The sequence below is a fragment of the Protopterus annectens genome, chromosome 5.part0 (genome assembly GCF_019279795.1).
Source record: "Protopterus annectens isolate FY-2018-M chromosome 5.part0, PAN1.0, whole genome shotgun sequence".
Classification (NCBI taxonomy): Eukaryota; Metazoa; Chordata; order Ceratodontiformes; family Protopteridae; genus Protopterus; species Protopterus annectens.
Genome location: NC_056735.1, coordinates 1496562179 through 1496582238, shown reverse-complemented (window position 1 = coordinate 1496582238; position 20060 = coordinate 1496562179). Strand labels below are relative to the sequence as shown.

The window sequence follows — 20060 nt, the reverse complement described above, 5'->3', positions numbered from 1 at the left end:
ATGTTATTACAAAATGTACAACAGAGAAAAAGAGAGGAAGATAGAGACTCATTTCTAGGCATACTTCTTTATTGACATTCTTTATCACAATCAAACATGCACTAGTGTGACACTGCAAAACTCTGCCTGCAAGCATACACAGTTGGACAATATCCAAAAGGCATTTGATTCCTAATAGTCTGAATGCCCTTTAGCATGACTATGAAAGGCATCAATCCTAGGAAAGCTGAGTATAGAAATCCTAGAGTGGATATCAGCCCTAAAACAGCTGAGCTTAGAAATCACAGATGAACATTAAAATGTCTCTTATCTCCATCTGTCCACTTTTTAACTTTTTTTTAATATAGTTGTAGCCATTCCACAATCGTCAAGCCCTTAAACCCCTTTGGTCCATCCATTCCTACCTACCTCTGGCATTTGCGGACATTGGAATAGGGAGGCAAGAGCTGAGAACTGAAGTCCTATTGGCTGGTAAGTATAGTTTAATGATCACTATGTACAGTCAGAGGCAGATGTATGTTCTCACAAACCTGAGATATTGTAATGACTAGCTAGAGTGTTACACCCTTTTTGTAAGGTTCAATTCCCCCGCCACAGGTCAATGTGCATGGAGTTATACATCCAGGCTTTTCTACAAATGGGATATTTGTGGTCCTTTCTACAAATGATTCTCCTACGGCAGGACTCTACTAGTACAAAAATGCATAGAATGAGTGAGCTGGCCTTGACTAGCGAGGCAGACTCCTGAGGCTCAAGCTGCTATATGAAGCTGAGTTATCTGAGGCAGAATCAGGAACAGTAGTTCTATGCAACAGATCTGGGCTTATCCCCTTCCTTCCCCCTTACCTTTTCTTGCATATCAGGTTTCCCTCCAGCCTAAATAATCTTAGACTGCCCTTTGGTCAGCAAATATATGATTTTGCCAGTTATTATTAGTATTATTATTATTATTATTAGTATTATTATTTCACATTATTCACTTTACTAGAAACAAAATTGTACTAATAGCAATGGTAGACTACAATAATGATTAAGGGCACTAGTATTTTCATAGCAGCATATATGCACTCTGTACAATTTTCTTTCTCTAATATCTTGTATGCTTCATATTCAAATTTTGTTTTTTTTTCTCCACTTTTTCATAAATGAGCGTCCTGCAAATTTTTACTTATGATGATAATGTATCAAATTCTCAAGCATCACTGTTCTATAAACCTATTGTTAGAATTATTCTTGACTTTGTCTTAAATATTATTATAACTGAATCTTGCATACATTTATCCCCAGGTTTACATTGAAAATGGGTACTACTCAGCTGCACGTACCTGGTTAAAAATAAGTAAGTTAATGAAAAAACATAGTAGGCTTTTGAGTGATCGCAATTTAAAAATGGGAAAGAGAAGTTATTGTACTTGGAGAAAGCAAAAAGCAATTATTGTATTATTTTACTTGCTCCTGGCATCCTATAGATGAACAGGGAGGATTCAGACATATTTTGAACAAAATAAGCAATGTAACATTGATTTATTTGCATTGCTTATATAAATCATAATACACATTATTATACAGAATGTTTAAAGTTGTAGCTTTGTGTTGGTGAGTTACATTCATCGAGTAAAGTGACAAAAATGCAACCAAAAAAACAATAAACTTTCTTTTTCTGTTAATATATCTGTTTACATCTTCAATCATAGTAGTACTGGTTATAAAAAGAAATCAATCATTTTGTGCAAACTAAACTAACTCACCAACATCATTAACTGATTTTACTGCAGTATGCAGCACCTGTAATGTTTGCACCCAAAATGCCAGGTGCAGGACTGGTTTAACTGTAACATTGGTGTTTAAAAGTCCTTTAACAGTTTAATTACATACATACTAGCTGCTTAACTGATAGACTAGGATAGAACACAGTCATATTTGCTACATCGCTGGGGATAGAGGATGTTGCTAGCAATTTATTTTTCCTAGATATATGATCTGTCTTCCTGTCGCACAGTGATAAAAAGGTCTTTCAGATATGAAATCCACCATTCACACTGCTGTAATGGTGGTGCTGAATCTGCTGAAGGCATTAACGGTATCTCATGTCTCATGTCTGCAATCACTAGACCAAATCTCTTGTAAAAACATGGATGGACAGGGATGAACTCATTAGTAACTCTTTTGATGGATGCCAGGTTTGACCAGTTGTCCATGGCCTGCCATTTTTAAATCATTATAAGTACCTGGCAGAAAGTCATGTCTGTCAGTGTAATTTACTGGTAGCCCATTATAAAGTCTCAGACTGCTAATGAGACAGACATCAAGAATGAAGACAACATGAAGATATTTGAAGGTCTTACACTGCACATTATGTATGTGCTGTGTCTGCCAGACTGAATCTAGAAACAATACTTCTCACTGCATTACTCAGTCTCTGAACTTGATATCATGCTTCTCAACAAAGAAAAGAAAACCACTATTCTGAAAATGAGTGCCTTTTTCTTTTTAAAATAACATTTTTTTTCATATGCAGTCCTTTGGACTGTAGTGAGTTTGCTGCAGAAGACTGCATAGCAGTTCAAATCCTCTGGAAAAAAATGAAGCAGAATTCAACCTTTCACAGAGTACTGAGTATATCTTTTAACAACTGTCAGCCAGTGAGATTGGATTCTTGTAAACATGCAGAACCGGTGCTTAGAACATTAGTGCAAATAGTGAGTGCTGGTAGAACTGTCGAACGCCTATGCGCCATCACAAAAACAAATTAGGAATCATGTTACTGGGAAGAAACTGACAACATTTTTTCAGCTACAGACCTACTTCAAATAATATTATTCTCTCCTTTTGACAAAATCAAGGTATGTCCTCAGTGTTCAAGCAATGTTCTCACCTCCAGATCCATATACTAAAGAAATGTAAACAGGACACTCTTCAGCACTAACAAATTTTCTCACTGGCCACTCTTTAGATTCTAGGTTAAAAACTAAATTTTATAAGTCATAGAAAATTTAACATATTTCAGCAAATGCTCAACCTGCACATACACTGTCAAAAGCATTTTGTTCATCTGGCTGTGAGCTTTCATTTAAGGTTAAGTAGTTCTGTCTATCTGTCGGTTGTTGAAATGTTTAGAGGAATATAAAAATGATGACAACATAAAGAAGGAGTATACGAAGAGCACTTAGTATCACTTCAGCTGCTTTAGACAGAGGTCCTCAGCACAGCTGTATTGTATTGAACATCATGTAAGTTTTATCAATAGGTTGTACGTAGCATGGCTTTGGAATGATTAGCATAAATATGAGCAGACAAAGCTGGACACTTACAGGTATCATTAGGATGATCTCTGAGACACACATAGGAGAGTCACTATGGTTTAATGAGGTAAGAGAGGATGAGATTGGACTTTGAAGGGTTATTGCTAGTGTTTTGTAATGTTGTTTCAACTTCCAGACAGTTACATTCTCTTCCTGTGGTAGCCTCCCCGTGTGGTTCATACTATTTGGTTGCACTATGTAGTTGTGAAAAATTACATTCAGGGTTGTTGAAATGTTTGATTTTTCTTAATCATTTCCTTATGTTACTATACCTAACAAATTTACTTGATATGTTCTATAGTCAAAAATATAGGTATACCTTTCTGTGTAATTATGGAAGTACTGACATGTGGTAATGCAAAATTCAAGCTAACTAAAATTAACAAAGTACATTTGCAAAAAATGTGCATTTAAAATAAAATTGCAATTGTCAGTAATTTGCATTGTAGCAAATATAAACAATTGTAAAACTTATTTATTCATATTTGTTTACTGTGGTAAAGCACTGATCTTAATGGACCATTTGCATGCATAGCCAGAGTAAATAGGATCACACAAGAAAAAGCAAAACATATTTACAGACACAAGGATATGCTGTAAAACATATACATATCTAAAGATGCAAAAATAATCTACATCATTTAGCTCAAGAAGCAGTTTATAAAAATTAAAACATAGGAAAATGAAATTATGCTTAGCAGAGGGTTTTGAATAAGACATAGCCATAATGACTGAGATAGCTTATGCTACAGGGATACCAGCATATCATTCTATAGAAAGGTTTGAACACATTAGAAGAGACAGAACAGTTGCAGGGAAGGATGCCATGGGGGAAAGAGAGTAACATGGAAAGAGACGCAAGCAGAGGGAAGAGAAGTAAGTGGAGAGAAGTGTGAGATGTAAAGAGAAGAGGGTGGTAGGATGAAATGACAGGCAGCGAGTGAGGGGATGACAAGATGAGATAGGAAAGGATGAAAAATGGATAAAGGGGTGTAAGAGAGCTTCAGAGTTCATGTAACGTGATCTATGTGAGTACAGGTACACTTTATTTGGATGAATAGGTGTTCCTTGAGCTGTCTGTAGCCTGGGTACATTTGGATGTCTCTGATTGAGAGTGGAATGGAGTTCCATAGCTAGTAGCAGATTTAGGGAATGGTGCAGAGGCACACGCCACCCCCTTTTTAAATTTGTTTGGAACTCCTTTAAAAAATGCACTGCATTATTAATAATATATTTAAAAAACAAATACAAACTTATTAACACTGCTGTGGTGGCATCTTCTCCTTTAAGGAGAACCATGCATGCTCCACATGCACGCCATCATGAAAGCAAACACATTCAACACTTGTGCATGGAATTTAAATTATCCATTCCATTAAGAGAGAAATGTGTGTATTTGTGTGTGTGTGTGTGTGTGTGTGTGTGTGTGTGTGTGTGTGTGTGTGTGTGTGTGTGTGTGTGTGTGTGTGTGTGTATGTGCAGTAGCAGATTTACGAGCCCATTAGTGACCACCTCACTTACCTCTTCAGAGGTATGTCTTTTCGCATTCCATTTTATTTTTAAACTTCCCCTGTGCCAAACGATTATTTTTTTTTAAGCTAAGCAGGGCATCTCCTGAACTTCAATTGGACTGTGAGGATCATTTTCTTGTCAGCTGAACATCACAGTCCAATCACTTTCAGGAGTTGTGAGATGAGCAATAATTCAAAAAGGATTTGCTTTTGCAGCTTTCTACTTTTGCCAAGGCTGCATGATTTCTGAGCTGGAATGTGCTCAATTCAAATTGTTTTCATAGAGAAAAGAAGGCAAGTTGGTGTAAGAAATATTTTAGCTGTCCATTATTTCACAGGCCATCTGTGTAATTTGGGTTCATTTTTTTTATCTGTCCCTCATAAAATGTGTAGTTTTCTGGAAATGTAATCACTATAGTATGTTCACATTTCATAATCATCCATAAGAATGCATGCTAAGGCAGAAAATATTGTTGTAGTATCTTATTGTCATGTTCTGCATGCCTTGACTGTGCATGCCTTTCAACTGTCCAGTTTTCTGAGTAAATTGGATTTTTTTCTATAAATAATGAGTTCAAAGATGAACTAACCCCTCAACAAAAACACACTGTTCAAACTCAGCCTCTCCACAGGCTACGTGCCCATAGAGTGTTGCACAACAACAGTTATTTCGCTCCACAAAGGTGGAGCCACAACAGACACTGGGAACTATCACCCTATAAGCCTGACTAGCTTGGTCTGCAAGGTTATGGAGCACATCATCATGGATCTCATAAATAAAAACATTGGGAACCTCCAAACACTGGACCCTACCCAGTTCGGCTTTGTTAAGGGCAGATCATGCCTCCTAAACCTGGTGGACTTCTTTGAGACAGTTACCAAGGCTACAGATGAGGGAAAGGTGGTCCACACAGCCTACCAAGACCTCCCAAAGGCCTTCAACACCATTCCCCATTCAGGCATTATAGACAAGCTGACCAGCCTGAACATAAACCCCTATGTCACGAGATGGGTTGCCAACTGGCTCATGGACAGAACTCACATGGTAAGAGTTGCGGGAGCTAGGTCTGATTCTAAACCAGTTACAAGTGGCATTTCCCAGGGCTCAGTCCTAGGACCCCTCCTGTTCAGCATATACTTCTCAGAGGTACAGGCAAGCACAGAAGGACTGTGGCTGACCAGGTTCACAAACAACTGCAAACTAGGGGCTATAATTGACTCTCTGGCGGACACAGACATCCTCCAAGAGGGTCTCACTGAGACATATACCTGGTGTCAAACAATAGCCTCAAGCTAAATGCCAAAAAATGCACAGTCATCCCCTTTGGAAAAAACAAAGTATCCACAAACTAGCACATAGGTGGTATCCCCCTAAATATGGAAGACTTAATAAGGGATCCGGGGACCCAAGTAGACAGTAAACTCTCCTTTGATAATCACATTGCCAAAGTAGTTAAAAAATCCTTCTATGTGGCCCACCTAATCACAAAAGGGTTTGCATCCAGATCAAAAGAGGTCATTGTGCCCCTCTACACATCACTCATCATTCCCATCATAGAGTACAATGCCTCATTTGGGATGTACCTTACAAGACACCTGCAACAGCTAAAAAGACCACAGAAGTACCTCACCAAGAGGATCACTGGCCTCAAACAGATGCCCTATGCAGCTCGACTGAAGAAACACCAGCTGTACTCAGTTGCATACCGCCTACTCAGAGGTGACTTCTGCCTGACATACAAGGCCATGTCCAACCCAGAATTGATCGACATGCTCCACCTAAAGAAAACCATATCCCCTCAAGTCATACGCTCTAGGGATCTAAACCTCACCACAACAATAAATAGGACATGCTGGAGGGATAGATTCCTGTCTCAGAGACTTCCCATGCTCTGGAACAAGATTCCAATCTACATTAGGCAGAGCTCCTCGCTAACCCTCTTCAAGAGAAACCATGACGAGTGGATGGGAAACAGAAAGTTTACCCCAGGGATCACTTCAATGGCTCTGCTGGACAGAGGCACAGGGAACTAATATAAGGGGGTGGCGAAAGCCAAGACATTCTGTCTGGGCTTATAAATGCCTTTGGGCAGATAACCTAGTACCTACCTATGAACCTATGAAATTATGAATAGCTCTTTCTAAATCATACTTTTTCTTTTTTTTTTTCTTCTTGACAGCTGTATGTCATGCATTCATGCCACATCCCAGTCTGGAAATGAAGTCATTAGAGCTGTGACAGTGACTTCTTCTGAGTTAAGTAGCCAAAAGCTGAGGCAGGTATAGAATTACTTGCAATTTATAAAATCTGACTGTGAATCAGACAGATAAGACCACAACCTTTAGATCATTTGCTTGAAAAAAAAATAGGGATTAGAAACATTCCATTGTTTTACTAACTTCAGTTATTGTACTGACTTACTGGTTTCATACCTCTCAACTGTCCAGATTTTTGAGACATATTTTTTGTTCTGTTCCTCATAAAATTAGTGGTTTTCTAATAAATTACAGAGGATCAAATTCACTAAATAATGACAATCCCCCAGATTTACTAATCTTCCCTGTAAGTCTAGATTAGTCTTACACGGAAGCACCAGTGTAAGAGTATGATAGCAGCCCGCAATGCATATTAATGAGGGCACGCTGCCTCAACTCTAAAGCTTACACGGAGCATGGAAGAGTGTAGGAGGCATGTCGGACTGCCAAGCAGTCCAAAAATCCATGCCCCTGCAATGAAGAAATGCCGCAATTTCGAGTTACGTGAGCGAGTTGCTCACATGTGCACAATGTAACACTACACTCCCCCATATGTTAAACGACTGACAAAATTAAAAATAAAGAGTTTTTTTACTTTTTTTATTTCATCCGATATAGCTGCCCATATTTGCATGGGTTTGCGCAGGTTTGCCCATTGCTTAGCTACAGTTAGCAGCTTAGACACCAGAAGAGGATAATAAGAAAAAATATATGCAAATTAAGCAAAATAGTGATAGTGTAGTGGTTAGAGCCTTTGCACAAAGAGGAGGCATTCCTAGTTCAAGTCCCACTACTGCACGTTCCATTTTCTGTTGGAAATCTGTATACAAAAATATTTCCTGACATTTTTTATGTATAAGTTTTGTAAAAAGCATTGAAATGTTAAATGTAGTAGCAAACAAATTATATATATATGAAGGTGAAATAGTTATGCATTCTGAGGCAGGAGTGCCCTATTTTAATCAATATAAAGTACTGCTAAGCACATTTTACCAGTACTGAGCATATTTAAGTCCAATTGCGTGTAGCTGCGCACCGCGCTAACCAGCACAATCACAACATATTTGCACGTAGCTGCGCACCGCGCTATCCAGCGCAACATCGAGCAACGTCAGGCAACGTTGAGCAACATCGAGCAACGTTGAGCAACGCTGAGCAATGTCGAACAATGTCGAACAATGTTGAGCAAAGTCGGGCAAAGTTGAGCAAAGTCGGTTAGACACAGCCACACCTCCTTTACTGTACCTTAACCAGTCAGGTCTGCCCAGTAGAAAAATAAAAAGCAGTGACAGGGCTCAAACTCAGGATACTGTGCACTATAGTCACAGTACTTAACCACTAAGCCATGACAGCATTTCATAAACATGCACTTTCAACAGACACATATCTATCAAAGATATTTTAAACATTGCCAACATCAGCTAAGCAGGCGTGCCTACAGCTGAGTTTTTCCAAAAGTGGCCAATCACAAATAAGTGTGGAAATGAGGCATATTTAAGCTCCACAGGTGGGAATACTTGCTATAACTGGTTGTAGCTTCCTTCTGCAGTCAGCATGGCCGGTGCTGGAAAAGACACTAGATTTAGAGCACAACGCTGGGGCATTGAGGAGTCCAAAGTAATGGTTTGGCTTCTTGTCCACAATCATGAGGAAAGACTCCTGCAGGGCCAGTACCAGGGTACCCAATATAAAATGGAGGCCTGGAACAGTCTTGCCCATGATCTCACCAGTGCCATTGGTGTTCCTCGGACTGGTGAGCAGGTCAGGCACCATTATTCTGACCTGATGCGACGTAGGGAGGATCTACTGGACCAGTGGATCCAGGAATCCTGTGTGATGCCTAATGCCCCAGTACTGAGTAAGTAGCCATTGTATTAAGTAGTTAAGAATTGCTATGTTTGTCTATACTATGGAGAGGTATGTCTCAATATCACTGCATTTACTTTACAGCTGCAGGTGTCCGGGCTATGAACCAGCAAGCCCATGAAGATAGGCTGCAAAGGCTGCGTCATCAGGCAGGTTAGTAATTATTCTGCATGAACTGTTATATAAAATAAATGAGAGAGCCTTCAAAAAGTGTTTTAACTCAATAAGTAAAGGTGTAATAATCTTTTAATAAATGAATAATTCCTGGAGTGCGCCTGTGTCATTTTCTTTGATATGTTGTTGTACTGTTGCATTCTACAAACAGTAGTGTTGTATTAAGCAGTGTCAACCCACACTTGAGTAGGCCCATATAACGTGGATGAAGGGAGTATCAGTAGCTTCTATGCATATGTACAGCCCTCAACTGTTGGTTCATGCACAGCATGTACAGGTTAATCTGGTACATGAGTAGCTTGGTATTGTGTTCCCCAGAAATGTCAGTGTGCTGCCAGAAATGTAGGGAGCTGTTAACATATAACTGATACTTTCACCTGAACATGTCTAGATAATTATATGAAAGTAGAGCTGTCAATGTACCATCTTAGCAGTAGTGTGTGTGAGCAACTCTCAAAATATGTTGCAGTAACATCTGCATCTTGGACAGTTTGTATGTAAGATACAGCTCATATATATAATGATCTAGCAAAATCCAATTGCACAATAAAAGGACATTGGGTAGTGTAATAACACATGTAAGGGACATATAACTGCAGTTAATAGGAATGTAGTGAAAACTAGAAGTATATATACGTTGTTAATTGAGCTATCTTTTTCCACCCTACTGTATGTGCATAAACAATGCAATTTCACACCTCAATCGGTATGTCTAATCTCAAAACATTTGTTGGGACATATGTCCTATTGGTTTATAAATATTTGCATTTATTTATATGCATGTGCCCTGTTAAAATACCACAAAAGCGGTGGCCTGTTGCCATCAATTAAACCTGTATGCGGTTGTAATGTCCACTATTGTTCTATATATGCATGTGTTATGCTTGCTTTTCAACTGTTGAAAATCTGGTGTGTTGGGTTAATGGGAATACTTCTGCATGCTGTTATAACTAATTGGGAATGCTGTTGACTATTACTAGCCCATATCTTTATTAAACTCTCCAAAACATAGTTCATATGGGAAGGCCGGTCCCAGCAGACCCACCTGTCCCACCTCAGCTTGCCATGGCACCTGGCACCAGCAGATCTGGTGCCCAGCCTGGGACCTCCTCCTCCATTGGCCCTGTACCACCTTCAGTGGAAGCATTGCAGGGGATGGGGCTCAGATTCCCATGCAAGCGTGGGTGGAGGAGGGGCACCTATAACCCTTTGAATGGCATGGGCTGTGGTGTGTAGAGAGATTGAATGTTCAGTTGCAGAACCTCTATGCCAGCTTGAGGCCCGAGTGGTACAATTCCTGGGTCAGCCTGCCCTTCCTTCACAGCCACCAACACAGCCACCCTCTGGGCCGTGAAGGTGGGTGCAGTGGTGACTGCCCATGGTTGGGCACCTCAGTCCCACTGTTTCCATCTGGGGGCTCATGGGGTTGCGATTTCCAAACATCCTTCCCCGTCAAAGGTGTTCACCCACCACATTTGTCATATACTGCCCCTGTATGTGTCTTGTTTGTCTTGTCTGCTTACCTCCCCAACCTACCTCCCCAAATATACCTACTTCCCCTACCCCGCATTCCACTCTCACCTGAAAAAAAAAAGGGCAATTTGCTCCCAAAAAAAAAACTACGCCCCATACATAGCTGCCCATTTTGCACACATGTCCACTGGACACATGAAATGTTATTTAATTGGCATTACAACATACTTTGTGGTCCTCACCCCTCTCTCAGGGGTTGAAGGTTTCATATCTACCTCCAAATTTATTGCATATGCACAGCTGTTGCTTTTGAAGATTTGGGCAGCTATGGACCTTCTCTACACCCGTCTTGCATATCCTGAGCTATTCTCCATACTATCTTTCCCTCTTTGTGCCCCTTTTTCACCACTTTCCTATCTCCCCATTTTTCTTTTCTTTCAAAGAAATGAGTGTGGGGGTTAGCAGGAGTAAGCACTATTAAGCAGTAGTTAGCAGGTTTGTGCGAGTTTGCGCTTGTTTGCGCTTCGCTAAGCAATGCACAGCAATGCACAAATCCATGCAAACCTGCTTACAACTGCTTAAAAGTGCCTTAGCCACTCTGCATGTGAGGGCCTTTGTTCTGCTCAGGAGCAAAATAAAACACCTCTGCAAGTCTCGAACCCAGACCTTATACACACTACACAACCTGAAGTACGACTAAGCCACAGTAGATATACATCAAGTTGTTGCTTAAATAAATATATCATGCATCAGAATGAGTGAATGTAAAGGAAAAATAGGAATACCATACCAAACAACTTGTTCTGTGGATGTTGACCAACAGTTGTTGAGGGATTACATTACATGACTGTGATAAGAGAAGCAGCCATTCTAGTAGGAAATAATGTTACACCATCACTTTACAACCCCACACAGTATCACAGCAGGACAAACACTGGCATATTTGTTTAGGGCAGAGGCCATACCTCCCAACTGCCCCTAATTTTCAGGGATGTCCCTGATTTTGACACAAATTTTAGCTCTGTCCCTCTGAATCCCTCTGAAAACTACTGACTTTGGCCAGAAATGTGGTGAATTACACTTAATGAATAATGACAATAATTAAGAGTTAGACACTTCTTTTACTTCAAAAATGTGTATTAATTCATATGCTCTGATTCTCTCAATGTCTTAACTTAATGGCACTAATATTTTAAAGGTGTCCCTGATTGTCCCTGACTGTTTCTTGACTTTTCCCTGAGTCTGTTCAAATATGTACCTGATTGGTTGAGAGGTCTGGCAGAGGCAGAAACACAGAGGCATATCAGCCTTTCTGCTGTTATACACTGTGCAAATAGCTTTGGAAAGAGTTTCTGAAGCATACCCTTATGTAGGAATACAACATTGAAATGCATATGGATGTAGCCATGTACTGGTAGCAACCAACTGTAAGAATGCCATTGCTCTATTGCTGAAAAGACCTGTGTGGTGCGCAGACAAAAAATAACAGGCTATTTTCTGGCTATCATGTGGATAGGTCCACAGTTGGGAGTTACGCAGACAGACTACTTGCCTTGATAAATTAACATGTACACAGCAACCCTGTAAGTGCAGCAAGATAAAATCCACACAATAGTACTTACGCTCTCTGTACTTCTGCAACCCTACCCAAATGTAGAATATACCTGTGTGTGCAGGGTCGACCAAGGATGTAGGTACGCATACTCACAATACTGAAACGTGTCCAGTTTTTCTGAGCAGCTTGTGCTAATGTCAACACTAAAAAAGCACAAACTGTTTAGAACTGAGTAAATGAATATTCACAGTATAGCAGTTCACAAACAATTCTTGTGCCAAAGGAATACATCACAATAACTAGCTTTGGATGGCAGTTAATTGTAACAGTTGAAAAGAAAGTACATCTTTCCATGTATCTTGGGGTAGCATTTTGAGGGGTGAGTACATTTCTACACTGACAAGTGGGTACTGGTAGCAGCAACATTAGGTGTGAGTACAAAATGTAAATCTCTGGCTACATCCCTGGCTTCTGATATAAGAACTATACAAACCTTCTGTCTTAAACAATGATGTCCACAGCAAACAAGGATGATCCCCATCTTGGAAAGCTGAAAGGGCCACGCCTACATGAGTCAGCAATTCATAGTACTGGGTTGCTATGACAGTGATTACTGCAATTACTACACAGCAGGCTGCATGCAATTAGCAAATGGTGCCCACTAATTGGTGGTGCAGAGGCCATCACATGTTCATGTGCAAAGTCCTACAAAAGCAGGCTGCATTCTCTGCCAACAAACTCAATCACTCTATTGCAGAGACTGACAGAGAGAGAGAGAGAGAGAGAGAGAGAGAGAGAGAGAGAGAGACAGAGACAAGGAAAAAGAAATATTACCAAATCATACAAAGGAAAGGTATGTGACACATATGTATTTACTGGCATGTAGTAGATGTTATTGAAGAATAGTCTACATAATGTGAACCATTCATATGTGGCAACAGTACTTATTTATGCAGAGATGTTCTACTTAACTACTGCTCTGGACAATACTGTGTGTACCTGTAGGCAGTGGGACATACCTGTGAAATGTGTAGCTCAGCATTAAATGTCAAAGATCTGATCCATATTATCTGTGTTCTGTACAGTACTGTGGCCAATGGCTGTTGGGGGGATTAGCGCTAACATTATATAAACATTGGTGTGACAGAACAACACATGCATGATAGTCATATTAAAGTGCAGCTTAGCATTGGCGACTGCTGTAGCAGTCTAGTATGCTTATCTAGCATCTGTTGCCATATATACCCCCCCTAATGTTAGTGTGTGTTCATTTGTGACACCTGTTTGTGTTGCAGCAAGGCTCAACATTTCAGCTGTGAGGTCCAGGGACTTACAACAGTGTGGACCTTGTGTGTGTATGCCACACGCATACATAAAAATATATATGTTTCATATATATTCACATCTGTATATGTGCATAGAGCAGGGGACATATTGCAACTGTTTGTGAAGGGGGGAGATATATATATTGGTGAAGGTTAGTATGCGCATATTTGTATGTAGGTTTTAGTGTGTGACAAACAAGACAGCATACAGTGCTGGTATATGACATGTGGTGGTTAAACAATGTGGATGGTTTGTTCAGTTTGCAATGTTGAAGCCAGTAAGGCCTGCTAAAGCTACCTGGGCTGTGAACACCTTCAATGCATTTATCCCAAAAACGGTGAGATTTTATTACATTACTGTACACTTTACATACTGCAGTGGTGGTGCTGCGGTAGCATTGTCGCCTCATAGCAAGACGTTGTCCCGTTCGATTCTCAGCTAAAGCATCTTCTGTGTGGAGGCATGCGTGAATGGGCGTGCCTTCGTTGAAGGTTGTGCGTCAGGGCTGGTAACCCGGTACGTAAAAATCCACTACCAATCAATAGCGGACCGGAGTTTCGCTGTGGCAACCCCTAACCGGAAAAGCCGAAAGACACAAACAAACTGTACACCTTACATCCTTTGTATAATTGATATTCTCACTATGAAAGGTGAAATGTATATGTGCCTACATTTATATGTATATGTAGACCAATGGATGTGTATATGTATATATATATATATATATATATATATATATATATATATATATATATACATATATATATATATATATATATATATATATATATATATATATATATATGGGTCTTCCTGAGATGGTCAACAAGCCATTTGATCGACACTCATTTGGTCGGCAGTTCATTTGGTCGACAAGCAGTTTTATGTGGGGGGGTTTGCCCCCACACTCCCTAATGTGGGGGCTGTGCCCCCCACCCCCCTAACTATATATATCAACTCCAGGGTCGCACAACATTGGGGAGGGGGGCAAATCTGCCTGTCGACCAAATGAGTGTCGATCAAATGGGTTGTTGACCATCTCAGGTAGACCCATATATATATATATATATATATATATATATATATATATATATATATATATATATATATATAGATTATCTGTACTGTTGACTGACTGTGATGGTCAATATGTTTGTGAATACGTCAAAGATATGTATCTGTGGGATAGCTTAGTGGGAAGCTGTTTATGTCATGGTATTATGGATCTTTGCTTTGACCCTAGCAAAAGCTGTGTATTCTGTTTCTAGCAGAACAAGTGCCATTGCATACAGTGTGATTAAGTCACTTGGTTTTAAGTAGGGTGTGTCATTGGAGGCTAAAGCACTGCATCTATGATTATTGACTGGTACCGATGTTGAATGCAAGTCCTGTGTGCACTGTAGTACTACCTGAAGCTCTGGGCCTGTACAGAAAAGTATGGTGTATGTCCACATTGCTTGCATCCACTGTTTTGTGTGGTCCCTGTATTCATCACAGATTACATTTCTCAAGATTAAGGTTATGTAAGTACCGACACACAGTACTGTATAGTACACACTGAAAGCTTATCTGGGTTGTCATACCTTTGTGTCCTGTAATTATGTCTGATGTGTGTGTGGGTATGTCTGTAACATGTCCTTTGACATATGTGTGGTAAAACATATAACTGCATATCTAGCAACATTCATAGTGTACTACAGCAGTATGCAACCTATATTCCCAGTTGTGCACATATTTTGGCCACGGGTTTGGCATTAACAAGTTGTGTGGTATAATAGTAATACATTTACTGGACCTTACAGTGATTGTGATGGATGATATATTTCTTTACACATCAGCTTGATGTATATCTGCTGTGGCTAGGTGGTGCATCGTGTTGCATACAGTGTGCCAGGTACTCTTGCATAGTCTTATACAGTGATTTTATTTTGTTGCTGTGCAGAACATGGTTCATTAGATAGAGAGTGAGCAAGGCACTTTCAAGCAGTTGTGGGGTGAGCAGTGATAAGTGGCAGTTACAGTGTTTCACTCTCGGTTAGCTTATAGGTTGCTATATATGGCAATTCAGTGATATCTGTACTGTATAATGTTAAATGTGCCATATGACTCGCTCAGACATATTTTTGTATTTATGTCTGCCAGGGATCATAGCCCATCACAGGAACCCCAGTTACAGCAGTGCTGAAGATGATATCATTACTATCAGTATGATTCAGCACTACCATCTCATGTTCTCTCGAACCAGCCAGGACCAGCAGGAGCATACTGCAATGTGGCAAGATGTCCGCAGGGTCAATGAGGTAGGCCTGCATAACTGGACATATGATCAGGTACGCCACCACTGCAGTGATCTTCTCAGACATGTCCATCAGCATACTGCTGATGTGCATAGACAACAGCTTGCAACAGGAGGTGGTGTTAATATCCACCCCCCCCCCTCACAAGAGTGGAGGAGCTGCTCCTGAGCCTGGTGGCACCTGCCCAACAACAACAGCAGCAGACATACACCATGATGGAGGTTTGAGCCACCCAACAAGCACACATGGAGCATGCAGGTAACATGGCATATCTGTGGACTACTGTTGTCTGTATTGGTAGATCATGCATATGTGAGATGTGGAGTGTGTCGTTCAAAGATGTGGAGCCTGTTGTTGTGCAATACCAATCATTTGGAACATAATCTGAATGTGAATGTAAACTGTTGTGCTGTAAGATTGCAAACACACAGTAGCAATGCCACAGTTGTGGCCACTGACAAACTGTCTCATCTCTATGTAGGTCCCTCTGGGGTGACATCAAGGCAGCAGACAGATGCTGGTGAGTGTGTTCTACATTTATTATTGTAAATAAAAAGTGCATGTCATAGTTAAGGTGTAGGCCATGTACACATGTAACACACCTACCCATAATGCATGCTGTGCATGATTGGTGTAAGAGCACGCACATCTCACTAATGTAATTAGCTGCCTCAAACACATGCAATACCCAGACCATCTCAAACAAATGTGGCTAGACTCTAGTGACCATTGGATAGGCACAGTTGATACTCAACATACACATAACATACACATCTATGTCATACACAGAACATTTTAACATGCTACACATAAAGGATTCCCAAACCCTCTGTAAAGACACACTCCAGTATCCAAAATCGCATCCACACATTACACATAATATACCTGAGGGGTAGAGGCCTATCATGGGGCATCTAAGCACTCTGCAACACACTACACATTCATGTCAGGGAATGCTCCTTATAGGCCTCGTTACAAACTCACGTAACAACTGGTTGTGAAATGGTGAATTTAGCCAAGGTTGCACAGTTCCAGCACAGCATGATTAGTGCTGGTTTGTAAAACATTTGTAGCCTTGAGTGACCACCTGATGCTTCATGATGATGGTCTATGGTACTATACCCCATCCAGTTATTGTAACTACAGTACTATGCATAGCTTTCATTGCTATACACCTTAATGTTGCGTGTGTGCACACATATGCACCTCTAAACAGTATGCATACCAATCACCATTTGCACAACTGACACATATATGTCTTGTGATGCTATTGAGTGGCTAGGTCATATGACACATATTGGGTATGTGTAGTGTTTAAATATGCAGTTGTGTTTTAGCATGCCATGTCATGGATGAGACTAGCATGTCCACAATATGATCTACACTCACCATAAGTAACATACATTGGGTATGTGGCCGAATGGTATTCCATCAATTATCCATGCACCACTGATGATGTTGTGTGAATACTCATCATGCATGTGCTAAAAATGTGTCCACAATTATTTGCTAAAGACACAGAGGCTGTAATCAGCATTGGATACCTATCTGACACACAGAGACACATTCAGCAATGGTATGTACACCTGTGAGTTATGGTGCACAGTACATTACAGGGTTATGAATACCTGCACAGAAATGCTGTGCCCATGTATGCATTGTGTTCCAGGGGTGGGCCATCACCTAATAACAAAACACATGCATCAAAGCCATGTATACTGTTAGTAACAGGGACTGACTACACTTGCACTGCATGCTGTTGAGCAACACATGTCCTGCATGCTGACATGTGTGATATGACTGTTTTGCTTGTGATACTGTACCCCACCATCACCTGCTATTGTGTATGTTCTGTGACTGCTGGCGTTGTGTGTGTCTGCTTTAGGGAGGAGTGTAGTTTTGTGTGTGTGCATGTGTGCATGTGCGCATGTGTGCAGGTGCGCATGTGTGCATGTGTGCATGTGTGCATGTGAGCATGTGTGCATGTGTGCATGTGAGCATGTGTGTATGTGTGCATGTGGTCTGAAGTCATGTTCAGGTCTTAAAGTGTGTTTCCTGTTTTCCTCTCAAAGGTGCCGAGGTGGGGCTGGTTCAGTACAGCAGGAAACTGATGTCACTGAGACAGACAGTGATGATGAAGATAGGTGTGTTGAGGCACAGGCAGGTTTGTCAGGGTCTGTTGTTGGGCCTCCAATTGACAGTATACAACTCTCCACCCCATCCATGCACACAGTCATACTGCCTGTACATCCATCATCACCATTGTCCTTAGCTGAGGGACAGTGTACAGTTGGCACTGGCCAGGACAGTGTGGTATCTATGGCACATGTATCAGGACACAGCAGCCATAGCCAGATGTCTGGAACAGTACCACATAGGCAGATACCCAGGGGTTCTCGTCAGAGCACTGCTGGTCATCATGCCCCTGGCAGACGTGCCACACCTCTTTCTACCACACGCATGTTCCAGGCTGTCATGGAGGCACAGACATGAATGAAGCGGTACACCAGACAGGGGTTAAGGGCACAGAGGACTCATTACACCTCTGTAAATGACAGTATTCATGACCTAGGTCCCATACGTAACTACACTGAGGTCATTGATAGACGTTGGGGTGAGACATTGGATGTGCTCCATAATGTCATGTCCATGTGTCAGGACAGTGCAGGACGGTTGAGACGTCAACGTATGCCAGCAACATCAGCAGCTGGAGATCACTGTGGGCATCCAGCAAGTCACAGCCACTCCTGTAGTGCCAGTATCAGCCCCAGCAATTTTGGGGGGTCTGTCTATATACCGTCCTAGCAGACCACATGCACGTGGCTCTGGCAAGTCCCAGCAGGGACCTGGATCCAGTGGACATATCTCAACCTCTTCGGATAGTACCCAATCTAGATTAGTACCTGCTACTGTCTGTAGCACCCCTGCCAGGCACAGGTTCCATATCCATGGCCAGAGACGGTGATCTGTAAAGCCTGCCAGGTACAGTCTGTAGCTGTCTCACAAATCCCCATATATGGCAGCGACATGGTGGAACTGTGTGGATGCAGACACACACACATAAACCAGAAACCTAGGGCAAACACATACCTGCACACATTACATCAACATTGGCCCATAACAGTACTCATGGCCCTCACACACACACTCACATACACATGTCGATTGCATGGCTCAGTGTAGGCCTCTGGCAAACCAACAACACACCCTGTGCATAAGATGAAACCTGTGCCACCTCTTGTCATCTGTAATATTTATGCAGGAACAGGCTAACATAGTGCTGATGCACAGGGTGACTTTAATAAAGTATAGCAATGGTTGGATGTGTAGCATGTTGTCAGCAGTAAAGTGTAATGATATCCTTGAAGGTGTAGCTGAGCAGGCATGATGCATTAAAGCTGTAATTAGCAATGTTGTATTGTTTTCACCAGTCTTTATTCCAATTGTGATTTTTGTTTGCCCATGTGCCACTTGGCTGATGTATGTAGTTGTGTCAGCATGTGTTATACAGTGGACAGTAAGTGTGGGGTGTGTGCAACACAGGTTTGCAGGTGTCCATTTGTGAACATGGTTGAGGGGCACTGTCTGCATGTACATGCATATTGGACATATGGGCAGGGTGAAATGCCCTGTATTGGCCAGTGTTAACACTCCATAATTTATATTGGTGGCCAGTATGCATTGTACTACACACATTTTGGAACTTGAGTACGCATGTGTGTGTATGACATGGGTTAACACTGTGCTGTGGGTGATGCTGTTGTTGCCATCTATCATTGGTTTGCATTACTAAGGTTAACACTGTCCCAGCTGCCTAATCCTTTAGTAATACACACTGTTCACCTAGAGGGTTGCATGGACCGTGCTATCACAAACACAAGAAATTCTCACTTATACAGTAAAAGTGCATTAGTCTCATGGACCCCTGCCATAAACTAAATATATAATAGAAGGTGTGAAGTTGTACCAAAAAAGAGTTACATACCACGAAGGGATAACCTCTCTGGTCAGTATCATTGGGAAAATACAATCCCTCAATAAATATACAAGGCAGCTTCAAAATACAAAATGGCAACAAGGATTCCAAAGATAACACTAAAGCTTTCTTTAGTGTTATGTATAATCTACAGGGGAAATCTCGGATCAGGTCACAGTTAATGTAAATGGTCACAAAGTACACTTATCTGACTGACATTACCAATTTCTTGTCAGACAGTTTGAATGCAGATTTCACCACCCTGTCGTTACACAAGGGCCACATTTCCAGACCTGAAGAATGTAAAACCTGATGATTCACAGA

At 41.1% G+C, this 20060-nt stretch overlaps 1 long non-coding RNA gene across 2 annotated transcripts in view; it reads left to right on the top strand.

The window, feature by feature from the left end:
* The first annotated feature begins 215 nt into the window (after positions 1 to 215).
* LOC122801759 overlaps positions 216 to 20060 on the top strand; it is a 243627-nt gene continuing 223782 nt past the window's right edge. For both annotated transcript variants that reach the window (XR_006364795.1, XR_006364796.1), the window contains exon 1: positions 216 to 471. This is a non-coding gene — a long non-coding RNA (uncharacterized LOC122801759). The remainder of the gene's footprint in view (positions 472 to 20060) is intronic.